The sequence below is a fragment of the Neovison vison genome, chromosome 5 (genome assembly GCF_020171115.1).
Source record: "Neovison vison isolate M4711 chromosome 5, ASM_NN_V1, whole genome shotgun sequence".
Classification (NCBI taxonomy): domain Eukaryota; kingdom Metazoa; phylum Chordata; class Mammalia; order Carnivora; family Mustelidae; genus Neogale; species Neogale vison.
The window spans coordinates 83,359,785-83,379,119 of record NC_058095.1 but is presented as its reverse complement, the minus strand read 5'-3'; the positions used below and the strand labels follow the sequence as shown (position 1 = coordinate 83,379,119).

The 19,335-nt window shown below is 39.4% G+C and overlaps 1 non-coding gene across 1 annotated transcript; it reads right to left on the bottom strand.

Moving 5' to 3' along the window:
• Positions 1 to 13,512: 13,512 nt before the first annotated feature.
• LOC122908067 lies at positions 13,513 to 13,617 on the bottom strand. Its single transcript, XR_006384861.1, has one exon. It is a non-coding gene; the product is annotated as a U6 spliceosomal RNA (small nuclear RNA).
• Between the last annotated feature and the right edge of the window lie 5,718 nt (positions 13,618 to 19,335).

Below are 19,335 nucleotides of genomic sequence, written 5' to 3'. Positions count from 1 at the left end.
GCTTTTTCTGCAGCTATTGAGATAGTCATATGATTTTATGCTTCATTTTGTTATGTTGTGTGGAATGTTGATTGATTGAATTATCTTTGCAACTCTGGAATAAATTCCACCTGATTATGTTGTATGGTCCTTTATATATATATTATTGAATTTAGTTTGCTAATATTGTTGAAGATTAGGGGATCCCTGTTCATCAGAAATATTGGCCTGCAGTTTTTCTTGTGGCATCCTTGTCTGGTTTTGGTATCAGGGTAATGTTATCTTTGTAAAATGATTTTGGGAGTGCTCTCCAATTTTTTTTTTTTTTGGAAGAGTTTGAAAAGGATTGGTTTTGGGTGCCTGGTGGCTCAGTTGGTTAAGCATCTGCCTTTGGCTCAGGTCACAGTCCCAGGGTCCTGGGATCGAATACCGTGTTGAGCTCCCTACTCAGTGAGGAGTCTGCTTCTCCCTCTCTCTCTGCGCCTCCCTCCGCTCAGGCATGCTCTCTCTTAAAAAAAATAAATAGGATCTTTAAAAAAATTTAAAAACCCATAAAACAAAAAAAAAAGGATTGGTTTTCAATCTTCTTTGATTGATGTTTTTGTTGTGGTTACCATAATACTTATATTTAGCAACTTAAATATATATATGTATATATTTATATATGAGTTTAAGTTGATAACAATTTTGAATGCAATCTATAATTTTGAATGCAAAAATTAAAAAAAAAAATTTTTTAATAATCTCTGAACCTAAGTTGAGGCTTGAACTCACAACCCTGAGATCAAGAGTACACAAGCTCTTGCAACTGAGCCAGCCAGCCACCCCTCTGCATGGTGGTGCAAAAAACATTTTACATGTTTTTATCTTGTATGTCCCTTAACTAATTATTATAGCTACAGTTATTTGTTACTATTTTTGTCTTTTAACCTTCATACTAACTTTATAGTTGAATAATCTACTACCTTTATGAATATTTGCCTTTACTTGTGAGAATTATACTTTCATATGCTTTTTTATTACTTATTAGTGCTTTTTCTCTTCAGCTTGAAGAAGTCCCTTTAATATTTCTTATAAGGCCAGTTTAGTGTTGATTAATTCCTTTAGGCTTTGTATGTATGGAAAAGTCTTTATCTCTCCTTCAATTCTGAATGACAATGTTATCACATTGAGTATTCTTGTTGGGAAATTTTTTTTCTTTTAGCACTCTGAACATATTGTGCCACCATTTTCTGGCCTGCAAATTTCTGCTGAAAAATTTGCTGAAATTCTTATGGGGGCTCACTTGTGTTTAAGAAATTTTTCTTTCACTGCTTTCAAGATTCTCTCCTTGCCTTTAACTTCTGACATTTTAATCATATTGTGCCTTGGTGTGGGTCTCTTTGAGTTCCTCTTATTTAGAGTTATCTGGGCTTTTTAGATCTGAATGTCTGTTTCTTTCCCCAAGTAAGGAAGTTTTCAGCCATTATTTCTTTCAAGAAGCTTTATCCCCCTTTCTCTCTCCTCTGCTTCTGGAACTCCTACAATGTGAGTGTCTTCTGCTTGATGTCTCATTAGTCCCTTATACTATATTTACTTTTTTTTATTCTTTTTTCTTTTTGTTGCTTTGATTGGGTGGGACTTTGAGTTACTGATCCTTTATTCTACTGTTGAAGTTCCCTAGTGTATTTTTTTGGTTCTGCTACTGTATTCTTCAGTTCTGTGACTTCCATTTGGAACTTTCTTCTATTTTCCTTCTCTTCGGTGTGAAGTTCTTACTGCATTAGGACTATTATTTTGAACTCTTTATCAAGTAAAGTTCTTGTCTCTTTTTTCATTAATTTTTTTTCTGACATTTTATCTTTTTCTTCCTTTGGGACATATTTCTGTGTTTCTTCATTTTGCTTGACTTTATGCATTGGTTTCTATGAATTAGTTGAAACAACCACATCTTTCAGTCTTGATAGGTTGGGTTTGTGTAGGAACTGAACCTTGTTCGACCCTGCCCTTTTTGATCTTGGTTGCCTCTGAAACCTTTGTGATTGCCCAAAAAGTCTATTATATTTTTAACAGCTCAGTACTTCAGGGTGTGCAGAGACCAGTCAGTGTCCCCACAGTGGTGGGGGATCCCAGTCAGCATATAGATTCAGGCTGATTGGATACCAGATGCTCAGGCAGCAGCTTTTAGAGAATACAAGTATATATGGTTCTATGGGACTGCACGCATAAGCCTGGCTGACTTCCAGAGCCAGATGATCTGGGGGTGTCTCCTGGGTGGCAGTTGCAAAAATTAGGATTCTGGAAGAATATATCAGCAATTTCCTGGGAGGTATCAGTGAGCTGTGCAGAGAGAGAGTGCAACAATTGTGCCCCCTGGCCTATGTTCCCCACGAGTGCCTTTGTGGCTTCTAGATGTACACCAAACCTGAAACCTGCCCCTAAGTTCAAGGCCCCATGACTAGCAAGTAGTTTCCTTTTCACAGAAAGCCTAGGGTTATGTTTCAGTTGCTGTCTATCCAGATCCCTGGGACAAGGCTGCCAAGAATTGTTTCTCTGATTTTTAAACACCCATGGGACTCAGGAAAGGAAAGCCCCCTGGTCACCAGTGCCAGGCTATTGAGGTGTATCCCTGGGATGGCAGCCACAAAAACTAGGGCACCAGGTATAAAAACAGGGCTACTGGTTGTGTATAAGAGATTCCCTCTGAGAGATGCCAGGGCACAGCAGAGGGACAACATGAAGAAAGGGCCCACTCTCTAGGGTCTCAAGAAAGGTTACAGACAGCCCTTAAATGTGTGTTTAATTAGACACCTACCCCTCAGCTTAGCAGGCCACTTTCACAGAAAGATGGAGCTCCTGGCACTGTTTCTCACTGTGCCTGGGGTGGTAGCTGTTTAAAATGTCTTTCCCTGTGGGTTAAAGTCCTGTGGAACCTCATAGTATAAACCCACCAAAGCCTGGTGATATAGCGGTGTCCCCTTGTGGCAGTCATAAAAATCAGGGCACCAGACAAAGGTACAGACTGTTTTCTGGAATGCCAGTGAGCCGAAGAGAGGCAGATGGAGAGTGCAAAGATTATGCTCACTGGCCTTTCCTCCCGAAGAGCCCCTCTGTAGGACCCTGTACGTGTGTCAAACCAAAAGCTTGCCCCGCTTCCAGGAGAAGCGAATAGACCTCTTCCTCAGAAAACCTGGTATGTTTCTGTCTGTTATCTATGAAGTGCCATGAACTGTTCCCCTAATTGTAGTGGTCCTGTGGGACCCATGAGCACAAGACCCCCTTGGTCTCCAGAACCAGGCAATCAGGGGCTATCCCCTGGGTGGCAGGTATTAAAAACTAGATCATCACATGTAAAGACAGGGGCCCCTGACATGTGTAGAAGCTCTACTCTGGGAGATTCTGGTGGTCTGGGATGTGGCAAGGGAGACTGTGAGGATGGCATCTACTGAGAAAAGGGGGGGGGAAGAGGAAGAAGAAGAAAGAATAAAAAGAAAGAAAGTAAAGGTGCCTGCCAGCATTTGCAAAGCAGAGGGACAATGTGCAAGATGGCACCCACCAGCCTCCAGCCCTGGAGAGTATCCCAGCAGACCGCTGTTCCTCAGACTGATGTTTTACAATGAAATAAGTCTCTTTCACATAGAATCTGGGCACTTTTCAAAGGACTGCTTTTGTGCTGGGCCCAGGGAGGGGTGAATCTGCAGATGGGCTCCGTAAGAGCAGCACATTTGGGGCACCTGAGTGGCTCAGCTGGTTAAGCAACTGCCTTCGGCTTAGGTTGTGATCCCCGAGTCCTACAATCAAGTCCCTCATCAGGCTCCCATCTCTGTGGGGAGTCTGCTTCTCCCTCTGACCTTCTACCCTCTCATGCTCTCTCTTACTCTTTCTCAAATAAATAAGTAAATAAAATCTTAAAAAAAAAAAAAAAAGAGCTGCACCTCAGTTCCCACAGCCCTGTGGATCTCATGGGGAAAGGCCCTGTTTGTCTTCATGGCCAGATGTTTTGGAAATTCATCCCTGAGGTGCTGGTTTTATTTTATTTATATTTTATTTTAATTTAATTCTATTTATTTTTACTTTATTTATTTACTTCTTCCAAATTTTTATTTAAATTCAAGTTAGTTAACACATAGTGTAGTATTGGTTTCAGGAGTAGAATTTAGTGATTCATCACTTACATTATAACACCCAGTGCTCATTACAACAAGTTCCCTCCTTAATGCCCATCACCTTTCTAGCCCATTCCCCCTCCTCACCTCCAACAGTGCTGTATTCTCTATAGTTGAGTCTCTTATTGTTTTTGCCTCCTTCTCTGTTTTTATCTTATTTTTCCTTCCCTTTCCCTATGCTTATCTGTTTTTTTTCCTTAAATTCCACATACAAGTGAGATCATATGGTATTTGTCTTTCTCTGACTGACTTATTTCACTTAGCATAATACCCTCTAGCTCCATCCACTTCATTGCAAATGGCAAGATTTCATACTTTTTGATGGCTAATATTCCATTGTATATATACCATATCTTCTTTATCTATTCATCAGTCAATGGACAGTTGGGCTCTTCCCATAATTCAGCTATTGTTGATAGTGCTGCTATAAACATTGGGGTGCATGTGCCCCTTCAAATCAGCATTTTTGTATCCTTTGGATAAGCATGTAGTGGTGCAATTGCTGGGTGGTAGGATAGCTCAATTTTAACTTTTTGAGGAACCTTCATACTGTTTTCCAGAGTGGTTGCCCCAGTTTGCATTCCCACCAACAGTGTAGGAGGGTTCCCTTTTCTCCACATTCTGAGGTGCTGCTGGTTTTAAAAGTTGGGGTGCCTGATGTGGGATACAAACGGATTACTCCTCAGGGTAAAGCTCCAGGTTTTGCATTCCCTCTTAATCACAGGTTGCTGCACGGGGAGGGACTTATAGCAGGGTAGTTCTCAGCCTTTCCTATCCATTCAGTGTGATTTCTCTCTTGTTTGCCTGATGTGAAGGGGTCACTCCGCCGGTCTCTCGGGTTTTCTTGAAGGAAAATTTTCCATAGAGAGCTGTAGATTCAGTACGTCCACGGGAGGAGGTGAGTTCAGTATACTCCTCCCTCACCATCTTGAACCAGAACCTCAAATATTATTTCATATTAACAAAAATATGGATATATTATAGAATAGAATATAAATCATTATACATTCTTAAGAAAACACTCCAAACGCCAATGAAACATTAAATTTGGAGGAGATGTTTTCTGTGACCCAAGGAAGAAAGTGTCTTCATTCTCTGCCATTGGGGTTCTTAGGTGGAAAAAATTTGGAAATGTTAGCCATAGAAAGCTGACCCTCTTGAGTTAAGGATTCTGGCTTCTATGTCCAAGCATTGCTACTGAGTTGTTGTGTAATGCTTAGGAAGTCCCTTTCTTCTCTATGACTGACTCTTGTCCCATATGAAAAGAGGAGTTGGCCTTGGCCTCATCCAGCGCTAACTACTTCCGGACTCCAATCTTAGCTGACTTCTTTTCATATGTCACAAGTTTGACTATAACTTAGCACATTATTGCCAGCTAATTGGACTGATGTTCACCTTGATAGGAATTTTAACTATTGTTAAAAGGAACTTCTCAAGTGTATATGCATATCTTCCTTCAGGTTCAAAAGTTAAAACTTTCCTTTTATACAAATCTCTCGCTTTTTAAAAAAAATTTTAAATTTTTAAATTTTTTAAATAAACATATAATGTATTATTAGCCCCAGGGGTACAGGTCTGTGAATTGCCAGGTTTACACACTTCACAGCACTCACCATAGCACATACCCTCCCCAATGTCCATAACCCAACCATCCTCTCCCTACCCACGCCCCCCCACCCTCAGTTTTGTTTTGTGATTTTTTTTAAGATTTTATTTATTTATTTGACAGAGAGAAATCACAAGTAGGCAGAGAGGCAGGCAGAGAGAGAGAGAGGGAAGCAGGCTCCCTGCTGAGCAGAGAGCCCGATGCGGGACTCGATCCCAGGACCCTGAGATCATGACCTGAGCCGAAGGCAGCGGCTTAACCCACTCAGCCACCCAGGCGCCCTTGTTTTGTGATATTAAGAGTCTCTTATTTTCACGACATCTGTGTCTTTGGGGTAAAGAAGGGCCATCTGTACCCCAATATTTATAGCAGCAATGGCCACAGTTGCCAAACTATGGAAAGAACCAAGATGCCCTTCAACAGATGAATGGATAAGGAAGATGTGGTCCATATACACTATGGAGTATTATGCCTCCATCAGAAAGGATGAATACCCAACTTTTGTAGCAATATGGACGGGACTGGAAGAGATTATGCTGAGTGAAATCAGTCAAGCAGAGAGAGTCAATTATCATATGGTTTCACTTATTTGTGGAGCATAACAAATAGCATGGAGGACAAGGGGTGTTAGAGAGGAGTAGGGAATTTGGGTAAATTGGAAGGGGAGGTGAACCATGAGAGACTATGGACTCTGAAAAACAGTCTGAGGGGTTTGAAGTGGCGGGGGGGTGGGAGGTTGGGGTACCAGGTGGTGGGTATTATGGAGGGCACGGCTTGCATGGAGCACTGGGTGTGGTGAAAAACTAATGAATACTGTTTTTCTGAAAATAAATAAATTGAAAAAAAAAAAAAGAGTCTCTTATGGTTTGTCTCCCTCCCGATCCCATCTTGCTTCATTTACTCTTTTCCTACCCCACAAACCCCCACGTTGCATCTCCACTTCCTCATATCAGGGAGATCATATCAAATCTCTCACTTTTAAGAACGAGTAGAGGGCCCTCGATTTAAGGTAGTAAATCTGTGTTCAGGGTGATAGGTGATCACTGACTAAACAGGGGAGTGGGGCAGAGGGGAAAAAGTGGAAAAACACTGTAATAAATGTTGAAACAATTTTTATGGTTGGAAACTAGGAAAAGGTGGCCTGAAGTCCACTCTGCTGCCTCTGTAGTCTCCCTTGGGTTTGGAGCAAAGTGGGGTGGAATGGAAGGATTTCTTTAGAAAGCAGCACACTCCTGCCCTTTCATGAGTCCCAGACACTGCCCCGTTGTTGCAGCATGGCTTTCGTGCCACACCGAAGCTGATTTCTGAAAGGCCCATTGTACAGGGTATGTGCAGAGTAAATTTCCATCACTTTGGCTTTCCTTTCCCTGTTGTCAGACTTCTTCCCTAGTACATAACATGTCAACTTTTTTCTACTTGCTTGAGTGGTAATTAAATCACTTTCATCATAACAGATGTGAATTTAGCTTTTCAGCTCAAAAGTAGGATCAGTGAAGGCTGGAATATGTTTGGGGGGAACCCCCCCCGATAGCTCTTATACGATCCAAAGAAAACTCCCACTCATTCATCATCCAAAATCACAAAAAAACAGTAACACTCAAATAACCAAACTCTTTTAGAATATTGTGCAAAGATGTTTGATGACATGAAACAGTGAAATTAAGCACATTACATTGTCAGCCTCAACTTTATTTATTTCTATTTTTTGGTAAGGGAGGAAGGGAGAGAGAGAGGGGAGGAGAGAGAATATGAGCTGAGCAAGAGAAGGGCAAAGGGAGAGGGGGAGAGAGAGAATCTCAAGCAGGCGCCATGTGGAGCATGGAGCCTGACTCAGGGCATGATCTCATGACCCTAAGATCATGACCTGAGCTGAAATCAAAAGTTGGATGCTTAACTAACAGAACCACACAGGCACCCCCAACATCAAATATTTTTATTGATCTGCATCAGCTATATACAGTATCTACCTATAACATGTCCACTCATTCATTCATAGGAGTTTCATAAATGGATAAGACAGAAACAAAGCATTCCTGGCAGAGGGAAGGGTATGTCTAAGCTGCACTGTCTAATATGGTAATAGTTAGCCACAGGTAACTATTTAAGATGAAATTTAAACTAAATAAAATTAAATAAAAATAAAAATTCAGTTCTTTAGTCTCACCACACTTCAAGGGCTCAATAGTCACACATAGTTGGTGACTGCTGTGTTGGAGAGTACACATACAGACTACTTCCATCATCACAGGAAGTTCTATAGCACTGGGATTAGAGAGATAGTAAAATCACTTGATTACACCATTTGAAAAACAGTTTTGAATGAGCTATATTTACTTGTGAGCCCAAAGCATGGTCCAAAGAATATTAGTGACCTGATAGTGGTTTCTAAAGACATGTGAGGTAAATTATCCTAAATACCTATAATATGGGGTGCCTGGGTGGCTCAGTATGTGAAATGTCTGCTTTTGGTTCAGGTCATGATCCCAAGGTCCTGGGATCGAGGCCCCATGTCAGGCTTCCTGCTCAGCAGGGAGTCTGCTTCTCCCTCTCTCTCTGTACCTCCTTGTGCTCTCACTCTCATAATATCTCAAATAAATAAAATTTAAAAATACATAAATACCTATAAAGCTACAATACAGAACACTGAGAATTGAATTAGTGCTTTATTGGCACATTTACTTCAAAATTTTCCTCTTGAAGAACTAGATGGCACTTTACTGACACATCATTAGCCTTCCTGTTCATTTGGTTTGTGGTTCGCTGAGTTAAATGCTATGGGAAAGTGAGAGTGGCTTGGGAAGTTGAGAGATTTTTGTCTTTTTGAGGTGGCTTGTGTATAAAATTTTTGAACTGTGCCAAAAGGCAAGGAGAATCATTTTTATTGCAAATGTGCCTCTATCCAGTAATGACTTTGACTCTGAAGCCCCAACACAGAAAATTGAAGATCACTCAGGCTGAAGATCTTAATTGTCTTGTGTGTTTAAGTCTACATGCTTGTTGACTTAAACTCTCATCTTCTATCTTGGCATGCTTTCAAACTGAGGATATATGTCACCCATTCTCTTATTCTTCTTGCCACCTCAGAATTCTGAGACTGGACAAAAATAAAATCCATGAGTGACATCTTCTCTGAGTGAATTCAGAAATGATTTGGAAAGAAGCCACAGTAATTCCAACAGTGATGAAATCCTCAGTTTCTGACAAGGAGCTACCATCTCTTTGGACTTAGTTGTATTCAAGTACATGAATTTCCCTTGACAATATTATACTCATCACAACCTCTGTCACATAGGGTTGTATAGGTTATGCACTGCACAAGGGAGACACACCTAAGGAAGTGTTATTCACATTACAGATATCATAGATTTGGTACTTATAACAATAATAAAAACAATTTTCCAGAAGATGGCAGTAAAGTATCTTGTTCTAAAAAATATCAATACAGCTTGACAATTTTTGGCAGATGGAAATTTAAGTGTCTTGAGGATGAAATCTTGTTTTAAAATGTATACAAAGGCACAAATTTGATGGTCACTTGCTCTAGATCCTGTATAAAATCAAATCTCTATTACTAATGAAAGTGAATCCATGCAGTTTAATAGGTAAAGAAAAGGAAAAGGAATTATAAATATATATATATTGAAATTCTAACTTCCAAATGCTCTGTTAAAATTGTTCTTACTCTCAATATATCATATGAGATATATAGTTTAAATATAATAGAGTACAGCTGAAACTTCCCTGGGATCCATGGGAGTATAGGTACAAATGTGACAGAGGAGAATCCTTCAGTCTTAGGAACACCTTTCAGTTTCCCCAACACATGCAAACTGTCTTCTAGCTTTGGTTTCCCCAAAAGAAAATATATCAAAACTGTGACGTTGAGGAGGAAAAGGTTGTTGTACAGAAAAAAATTCTTAATTCAGTGGCACGTTTAAATCATTTGTCATTCAGAACTATGATCTTTCTGGTAACTGAGTGAATGATCATGAAAACCCTATTTCTTGTGGAACATTTTTATCATGGTAATATTTCATTATGTTTCATTAAACTTCAAACTTATCTTTCTTCCTTTCTTCTTGTCTGGCTATCCTTTTTTCTTCTTAAGCAAAATAAATATAGGCAAGGAATGGATGATGAGAAAACATTTTGTAAATGGCTGTACCAATGCATGAGGTTACTTGTGATCTTTTAAAGGAGGTCAAGAAGTGGAAGGGAGGATAAGTACATGTAATCAAGGGTGTGTCTGCGGGGGCCAGGAAGAGCTGTAGGCAACAGTCTATGTGCACATTTATTTTATGAAATAGTTTGCAGTGATGTTGCAATGCATCTGAACATTCCTGGAGGCTATTCCTGAGTTTGTAAATTTCATACCTGAAATTCAAATTTTAAATCTTTTGAGAAACATTGTTCAAGCTTAAAATTCATGGCATTTTCATTGGAAAGAAAAATTCTGGTCCAAGATTTACTGCCTAAGTGGCTATCATTATCTTTCTTAGCCTCTGGAAGTCTCAGAGCACTCACCTGTGAAAGAATGAGCTAAAATCTGTTTTCCACGCTTTGCAAGGAGGTTCTGCAGAGGTGGTGGGCAGGGAGAATGCGTGTGTGGAAGAGCTGTCCTGTAAGGCAGTGGTAGCCAAATAACTACCCAACACTTACTATGGGCCTGACACATTTTTAAATAACCACACTGAGAGGAAACTATGACTATTCTCTTACTGATGAAGAAGCTGAATTTGAAGGGTTTAATGAACTTATTCAAGATCATACAACCAGTAAAGGAAGAATTTGCTATTGAAACCCTAGCAGTCTGACTCCGGGGCCCACATTTCTAACCACTATACTACTCTGCCTTTCTGATACTGACATGTATACTACTACCTATATAGTGTTGAAATAGATTTCCAGGCCCCAGATGGGACCTGCGTCAGCAAACTGAAACTTGGATCACTTTTGTGTCCCTGTACATGCTTGGCTTGACCAAAAATGCAGTTTATTCATTCAGCCAATCCCTACATGCCAAGCCAACTCTGGGCCTTCTCAGCCCAAACAACCTGACTTCATGACCCCAGCCAATCTGATACTTGCAATTTGTCTTTTCTTCTTTCTTTATTCTTTATCCTTTAAAGGTTTCTTGTCTTCCACCCCCATTCAGTTCTCCGAAGGGAGTCTGTTCTTTTGATGAAATGTTAAATAAGTTTGCTTGTATCACCTAATCGTCTTCTGTTTAAGTATGGCAAGATGTTAAATTGGGGATTATGGCCAATGCTTGAAGACAACAAATGTTAGACAACAGATAAATTGCAGGCCCAAGGTGCATTTTTTCCAAAGTAGGTTGTCGACCATGTTTTAGGATTTATAAACCCCTTACCAACATTGGGGTCAAGAGTGGACAGTTGGGGTAGAAAGGAGAGGTTGCAGAGATCTGGGGTTGGGGGAGCCGTTGCCATGGTCTTCTATACCCTTAAGGGGGCTGGGTGGTGCCCAGGCCTTTACCTTAAGCTGGAGACAGATGTAGACAGACTCCTCAGGGAATGCAGGTTAGAGAGATATGGGACTGGGATTTGACTGCTGCTGGGGGAATCTAAAGAACAGAACAACTGGAAGGTAAGACATGGGTTGATGGGGTTGATGGAGATTGGTGTTACATTGAGATGAGTCAAAACTCAGAATTTGTTTTACATGGACACAGATGCAGCTCACATGGGAGATGGTGAGCTATTAGAGCCCTTTGACTTCAAAGCAAGTCAAAACTCTTTTAGTCCAAAGCAAGAGAATCATTTAGAGGCCAATGAGAGGGCATGTGGGACCGCCTTGCTCTCCAGCTCTGGAGAGAGAAGTAGCGGCAGCTGGCAAATGGTGGCCCAGGTGAATGGGAAAAGAAGGAATTGGCCAATTCACCTTCAATGTTCGCCTGCCACTGGTCCTAGCTGGCAAAGGGGAGATTTAACTACCTAATCAAGACTGCTCTATTTGCAATTGAAATTGCCCCTTAGCTTGAATTCCCTGAATGTGGCCAGAAAACTCAGGGCCTGACGGAACTTTCTTTAATTGAGGACCAAGGAAAACACTTTTGCCAGTGAGCGAGTTTGCAGGGGGAGAGAGACATAAAAAGTCGGGCTTTGATTACATCCCAGGAGCTGTTCTTACTCAATGGATCTCATATGTGCTAGACAGAGTTCTTTATATTACCTTAATTTCTAGAGCTAACTTTTGTAAATGAAAGTGTTTATTATTATAAAAAAAGAAACATTTTACAAATCTTCACATTTCTCTTCAATAACATAGCCCTCTCTAAATTTTACCCAATGTAAACAATTTTCCCCAATCATTGTTATAATGACATGGTATATTAAAGTGGCATAATATTTTGACGATATGACCTATTTTTCGTGCCTACCACTTTTATGGTCGCTGGATCACTTCTAAAAGACCGTTATCCAAAAATATTGAATAAAACATTCTTCATGTTGAAGCAGGGATTTGAAAGACGAATTCTTTTCATTAGTTTTAAAAGATTTTATTTTTAAGTAATCTCTACACCCCACAGGTTGAGTGGGGCTCAAACCTACAACCCGAGATCAAGAGTTATGTGCACTACTGACTGAGCCAGTCAGGTGTCCTCATATTTAATTATCTTGAATTATATTTCTTCACAACTTCTGTTGGAATACAATTTTCTTTGCTCTTTTTCTGTATTTTATCCTTCCATCCCATATTCAGCTCTGAGGTTTATTGGCTTGTTTTTGCATCCTATGGTGTGGAGGGGATAAAACCAATCTAACACTTTCCGTTGAAGTTGGAATTCATGTCCCATATTCCATAGCATGGCATCAAACTAAAAAAATAATGGAAAGAATGATGCGTTTTGGAAATAAGCAGAAGAAAGCTTTTAGAAGCAGGAGTACTTATGATGTGCTTAGTAAGGAAAAACTGGTGCATAGTCCTTAACCTTAAGACTTTTACAATTTAACAAAAGACTAAACATTAAGCATTTCTTAACACAGTGGATTGTACAATAAAAACCGGAGTGAATGAGTGACTCAGTATACCATGCAGTGTTTACAGGAAGCTCAGGAGCTCAGAGAAAGGAGCAATCATCCGTCACAAGGTGAAGCAGAGACAGCTTCAGAAGGAAGTGGGGTTTAGCAATGTAAAAGAAGAAATGTTGTCTAGTCTGAATAATTTGGGAGGGTGTGTCTTATTCTTTCTTGCTCACCACTGTCTCCAATGTCTAGAACTGAGCCAACACAGCAGCTACCAGATACATGTGGCTATTTAATATAAGTTAGAATAAACTAAAATGAAATAAATATTGATTTCCTCAGTCACATTAGCCTACTGGCAAGTAGCCAAGTGTAACCGGTGACTACCATATGGGACAGTGCAGATAGAGCACATTTCTACCACTGCAGAAATTTCTGTTGGGACCATGCTGATTAGGGATGGGCACATAGGAAGTACTCAATAAATACTTAATGAATGAAGGTAAATAATGGCCATTGCTGAACTTGCTTCTTAGAGCCTCCTGTTTTCTCATCTTACAGATGAAGAAACAATTAAAAGACTGGGAGGATCAAATGAGATAATGAGGTGAAATTACCTCATGCACTAGAATGACACTAATGTGAATTATTATAATTCAAGCTTCCTGGCACTATGGGTTTCAGAGGGAACCCAGAGGACTTGGCAGCAGGCAAAATATGTGAAGGGTGCCAAAAGGTACAAATATCCACTTATAAAATAAATAAGTTCCCTCTGGGAACCACCAATCTGTTCTGTAAAAATATGGACTGCTTCACAAATTTTTTTGTCATCCTTGGGCAGGGGCCAACCTAATCTTTATATCATGTCAATTCTTAATATATGTGCTGTCAAAAGGAGCACTTAATGATTTAATTCTTAAAGGTTAATTGAGGTCATTTAAGAGCAGATCATTTGACCAGATAGTCCAAGTGAATTTTCTCATTGCTAATTACTGTGTAGGCTGAGTCTGAGGGCCCTTAGATGCCATCCCATTGATATTTGAAAGTTTTCTTGCCTCTGGGCCCACAGCTATCCGAGGCCAACCTGGTAGCCTTCCTACTCTAAACATGGGTCAACAATTTCTCCAAGCAGTCCTGGTTCCTTGTAGTGAAGAATGTAGAAGAATGTAGAGATCAAGATTGGGGCATCAGGGTTTCAGGCCAGATTTGTGATCCTGGGTGGTACTGATCTTAGAGAGAACTTCAGAGGACAGAACTGGAAAACAACTTCATTCAGTCATTCTATCTATCTATCTATCTATCTATCCCTCCATCCAGCTATCTAACTTCATAGGATTCCTCTTTAAATTCTTTTCTTTTTAATGATTTAAAAAAAATTTTTTTTAAGATTTTATTTATTTGACAGACAGAGATCCCAAGCAGACAGAAAGGCAGGCAGAGAGAGAGGAAGGGAAGAAGGCTCCCCACTGAGCAGAGAGCCCGATGTGGGGCTCGATCCCAGGACCCTGGGATCATGACCTGAGCCGAAGGCAGAGGCTTTAACCCACTGAGCCACCCAGGCGCCCCTCTTTTTAATGATTTTAAAAAAGATTTTATCTAATTATTTGTAAGAGAGAGAATGAGCCAAGCAGGAACAGGAGCAGGCAGAAGGAGAAGCAGGCTCTCTGCTGAGCCTGATCTAGGACTCCATCCCAGGACCCTGAGATCATAACCTGAGCTGAAGGCAGACACTTAACCGACTGAGTAACCCAGGTGTCCCTCCTCTTTAAATTCTGTTTCTATGGTTATACCTTATTTTCACTTATGATGAAATCTTTTTTTTAATGGTGAAATCTTCATGCCAAACAAACCCAACACATATATTTGATTTATCCAAACAAAAAAAAGCTTAAGAATAGCAATATATTGGTATGAAAACTAAACCACCAAATGAAACTCAAGGTTTTTTGTTTGTTTGTTTTGCTTTGCTTTTATTTTGTAATTCTTTTTTCCTTAGAATATGTCCCAGTAAGTATGGTCTCTAGAGTCCTTGTAATTCCTATTTTGTATGGTTACAGTCACAATGGATACAGTCACTGTATCCATCTCAGGGCAACAATTTCAGTATCTGTCTCTAATTCAGTCTAAGCTCACCTGAAAATTCTGTAACCTAAATTGTAAAGGTAAGCACTTACCAACAATCCTTACATAAAGTAACAGGGGAAAAGGACGAGGGGGGTAACGAAATTAGATGACACAAACATATACAGATAAAATTAAGAAAAAATTGCATGGACCGTATGGTCTTCATACTGTTACTGGTCATGAATATAATATTTATTACTTCCTTTCCAAGTACTTGTCACAAGTTCACCTTTGTACTGCATCTCAACTGATGAAGGTTTGTGTGGTGTGTGCGTGTGTTTTTCTACTAGGTGCGGGTGGGAGTGGAGTGAATCAAACACTTATTCTTGAAGGATGCAAATCATCCCAAATCCTACCTCATGGGATGCCTGGATGACTCAGTTGGTTAACTGCGTGCCTTTGGCTCAGGTCATGATCCCAGGATCTTGGGATTGCCCCTGTGTCTGGCTCTACTCAGCGGGCAGCCTGCTTCTCCTTCTTTCTCCGCCTGCCCCTCCCCCTCTTATGCTCTTGTGCTCTCTCATTCTCTCTGACAAATAAATAAAATCTTAAAACAGCAACAACAACAACAAACTCCTACCTTTAAAAAATTTTATTGAGGTGTAACATATATATAATATAATGCATTCATTTAAGTTTATATTGCAGCGAGTTTTTTAAAAAAGATTTTATTTATTCGAGAGAGAGAAAATAGGGGGAGGAACAGAGGGAGAAGCATGTTGAGCAGGAAACCCTACAAAGGATTCAATCCCAGGAGCCTGAGATCATGACCTGAACCAAAGGCAGATGCTTAACCAACTGAGCCACCCAGGTGTCCCATTTCAGTGAGTTTCGATAATATGTATACCTGTGTAACTACTATCCTAATCAAGATATAGAATACTTCTATCAATCCCTAATTTCTCTTGTGCCCCTACTGAGGCAATCCCCTCCAATCTCTAGGACAAGGTATCCCTATGATTGGTCTTTTCTGGAGTCACATATAAATTGAATCATTTGGGGTACCTGGGTGGCTCAGTTGGGTGGCTTTTGATTTTGGCTCAGGTCATGATCTCAGGGTTGTGAGATTGAGCCCTGAATTGGGCTCCATGCTGGGCATTGTGTCTGCTTAAGATTCTCTCCCTCTCCCCCTTCCCCACTGCCAGTGCATGCACGTTTTTTCTCTCTCCCTAACAAAATGATTTTTTAAAAATTGAATCGTAGATATACTCTTCTGCATCTGACTTCTTTTCTTTTGCCCAATAGAATATTATTGGGAGTCATTCGTGTTGTTGAATATATAGGTAGGTTGTTCTTTTTATTGCTGAGTGGTATTAAAGTGTATGAATATATCAAAATTTGTTATTCTATTCCCCCATTTAAGTTGTTTCTAGTTTTTAGCTATTACGAATAAGGCTGCTAAGAATATATTTTTACACATCTCTGTGTGGATCCTTTTTATTTTCCTTGAGTAATACCTAGGACTGGGATTGCTGAGTAGTGTGGTAAATATGTTTCACTTCACCAGAAATTTCCAGGTTGCTTTCCTAACTCGTTTTTCCATTTTGCATTCCCACCAGCAATCTGTGAGAATTCCATTGTTCCACATTCTTACCAATGCAAGTATTTTTCAGTGGCTTTGATTTTAGGCATTTTGTGGCTTTAATTTAAATTCCTCTGAGGTCTTGTGATGTTTAGCAGGTTTTCACTGCTTATTAACTACTAAATATATCTCCCTTAGAGAACTGTCTCTTCAAATCTTTTGCCCACTTTTTAATTGGGTTGTTTCTATTTATTTAATCATTTATTTATTTCCTTTAATACAAAATACAAATTCTACCATGACAAGTCCCCAGAGGAGCTGGTCCCAGCCTGACTCTCTCATACTACTTTTTAATCTCTTTGCCCACTGTGCTATAGCTATGTTGGCCTTCTGTTTCATTCTCACACCTGGCAAGCTCAGTGATGATCTTTATATTACCGAATCCTTCTCATCAATTAGTCTGCAGCTAAAAAATCATATTCTCCAAGAAGATTTCTCTTCACTTTAAAGCAGCACCTCTGTGGTCTCCTTCTGGATGCTCACTATCCCATTACCTCTTTCCAGTTACTCAACAGAGACAACCAAGCTCTGAAATTATCTTACCCATTTACTTATTTCTTGCTGACTTCCACATATACACTCCATGAAAGCAGGATCTTGTCAAACTAATTCTTCTCACCTAGTAAAGTGACTAGCATAGGGTGGGGGCACAACACAAGTATATATTGGCTGAATGAATGAAGTCAAACTCTCACTATTTGCAGATGACATGAAACTCTATGTAGAAAACCCAAAACACTCCACCAAAAAAATTTGCTAGAACTAATACATGAATTCAGCAAAGTCACACAATATAAAATCAATGTAGAAATCTGTTCCATTCCTATATATCAATAACAAAATGGAGGAAAAAGAAATCAAGGAATTGATCCCATTTGCAATTGCAGCAAAAACAATAAGATACCTAGGAATAAACCTAACCAAAATGGTGAAAGAGCTATACTCCAAAAACTCTCAAACACTGATGAAAGAAACTGAAGAGGATACCATCTCATACCTTCAGAATGCCTAAAATTAACAAGTCAGGAAACAACAAATGTTGGCAAGGATGTGGAGGGAGGGGAACACTCTTACACTGTTGATGGGAACGCATACTGGTTCAGCCACTCTGGAATACAGTATGGAGATTCCTCAAACAGTTAAAAATAAAACTACCCCACAATACAGCAATTGCATTACTAAGTATTTACCCAAAGGATACAAAAATGCAGATTTGAAGGAGTACACGCACCCTGATGTTTATAGCAGCACTATCAACAATAGCCAAACTACGGAGAGAGCCCAAATATCCACTGACTGATGAATGGATAAAGAAGATGTGATTTTATATATATATATATATATATATATATATATATATATATATATTTATCAGCCATCAAAAAGAGAGCGAGAGAGAAAAAAAAAAGCGAGAGAAACCATAAAGAGATTCTTAACTCCAGCGAACAAACTGAAGGTTGGTGGAGGGAGGAGGGTAAAGGATGGGCTAGAGGGGTGATGGGTATTAACGAGGACAATTTTTTAAATGAACACTTGGTGTTGTATGTAACACTCAATTCTACTCCTGAAACCAATATTGTACTGTATGTTAACTAACTAGAATTTAAATAAAATTTTGAAAAAAAATTGAAAGAAATATATCTTTCGGCTATTTAAAAAGTTGTGATAATGTTTATACAACATAAAACTTGTCACTGTTTTAAAAAATTAAATTTAAAAGCTGTTTTAAAAATTATTATTGAGTTTGAGAACTCTTTCTACATTTTGCAAACAAGGCCTGTAATATATACCTAATTGAAAATATTCCTCCCCCCCCCGTTTTTGGCTTATCTTTTCATTTTCTTGATATTGTCTTGAAAAAAGCATTAAGTTCTTAATTTTGATGAAGTCTAATTTATCAACTTTTTATTTGCCTGTTAAAGTTTTTGTGGCACATCTAAGAATCTCTGCCTAACTCAAGGTCACAAAGTTTTCTCCTATGTTTTCTTTTAGATGTTTGTGGGTTTAGTTTTCACATGAATGGATGTTAGTGTTTTTATATATGGTAAGGGGCTATTATTATCATTACTTATGCATATCCAATTGTTCCAGCATCATTTGTTGAAAAGATTATCCTTTGCCATTGAGTTGCCTCTATACCTTTGTTGAAAATCAGTAGACTATGTATATTTATGGATGGGATCACAATCCCAGACTCCCTCCTCTATAGGCCATTTTTCCCCATATTTGGGGGGTGGTAATGTTCTGCTTGTTTAAGGCAGGACTGTAAGTCTGGTTTTTATTATTCCATCTGGAACAGAAGCAGGAACCCTCTGTACCATAATCTTTAAAACTGTTTCTTATTGATAGTCGCCATGATTTCAATGTCTATTTTAACACTTTATTAAGGGTCTATATATTTTAATATTTTTATTCTATTTTATTTCTATACTGAAATAAGCCGTTTTGTCTATCTTCATGTCCAATTGTATTTCTATATAACGGATCTGTAGGACTGGAATTGCAAATCTAAAGTACATACTTTTAAAATTTTGGTTTGTCAAGAACTATGAGGGGTCCGAGATTTTCATCTTATTACAAGCTTATTACAAGCTAATGAATTAGCTTGCTGCAGCTTTGTGGAAGCTGACAGGAGACACGAGACTTCTGGATTAGAGATGAAAGACCATGTTACTCACAGCAAAAGCAGTGACCAGAGTGTGAGCATATTTACCTCAGTTCTTGGAGCCCCAATTCCCACAGGGTTACACAGAGGGCCAGATGACTGAGCATTTGCAAGTGACCAAGGGACTGGCACTTGTTTAACTTAGAGCTGACACTGTGGTGAGCAGCAAACAAGCCAGTCCCCTTCTACCCCAGAAGAGACCAGTTACAGGGTACTGACTTTGTAGGAGCCTTGATTACTTAGCTTCC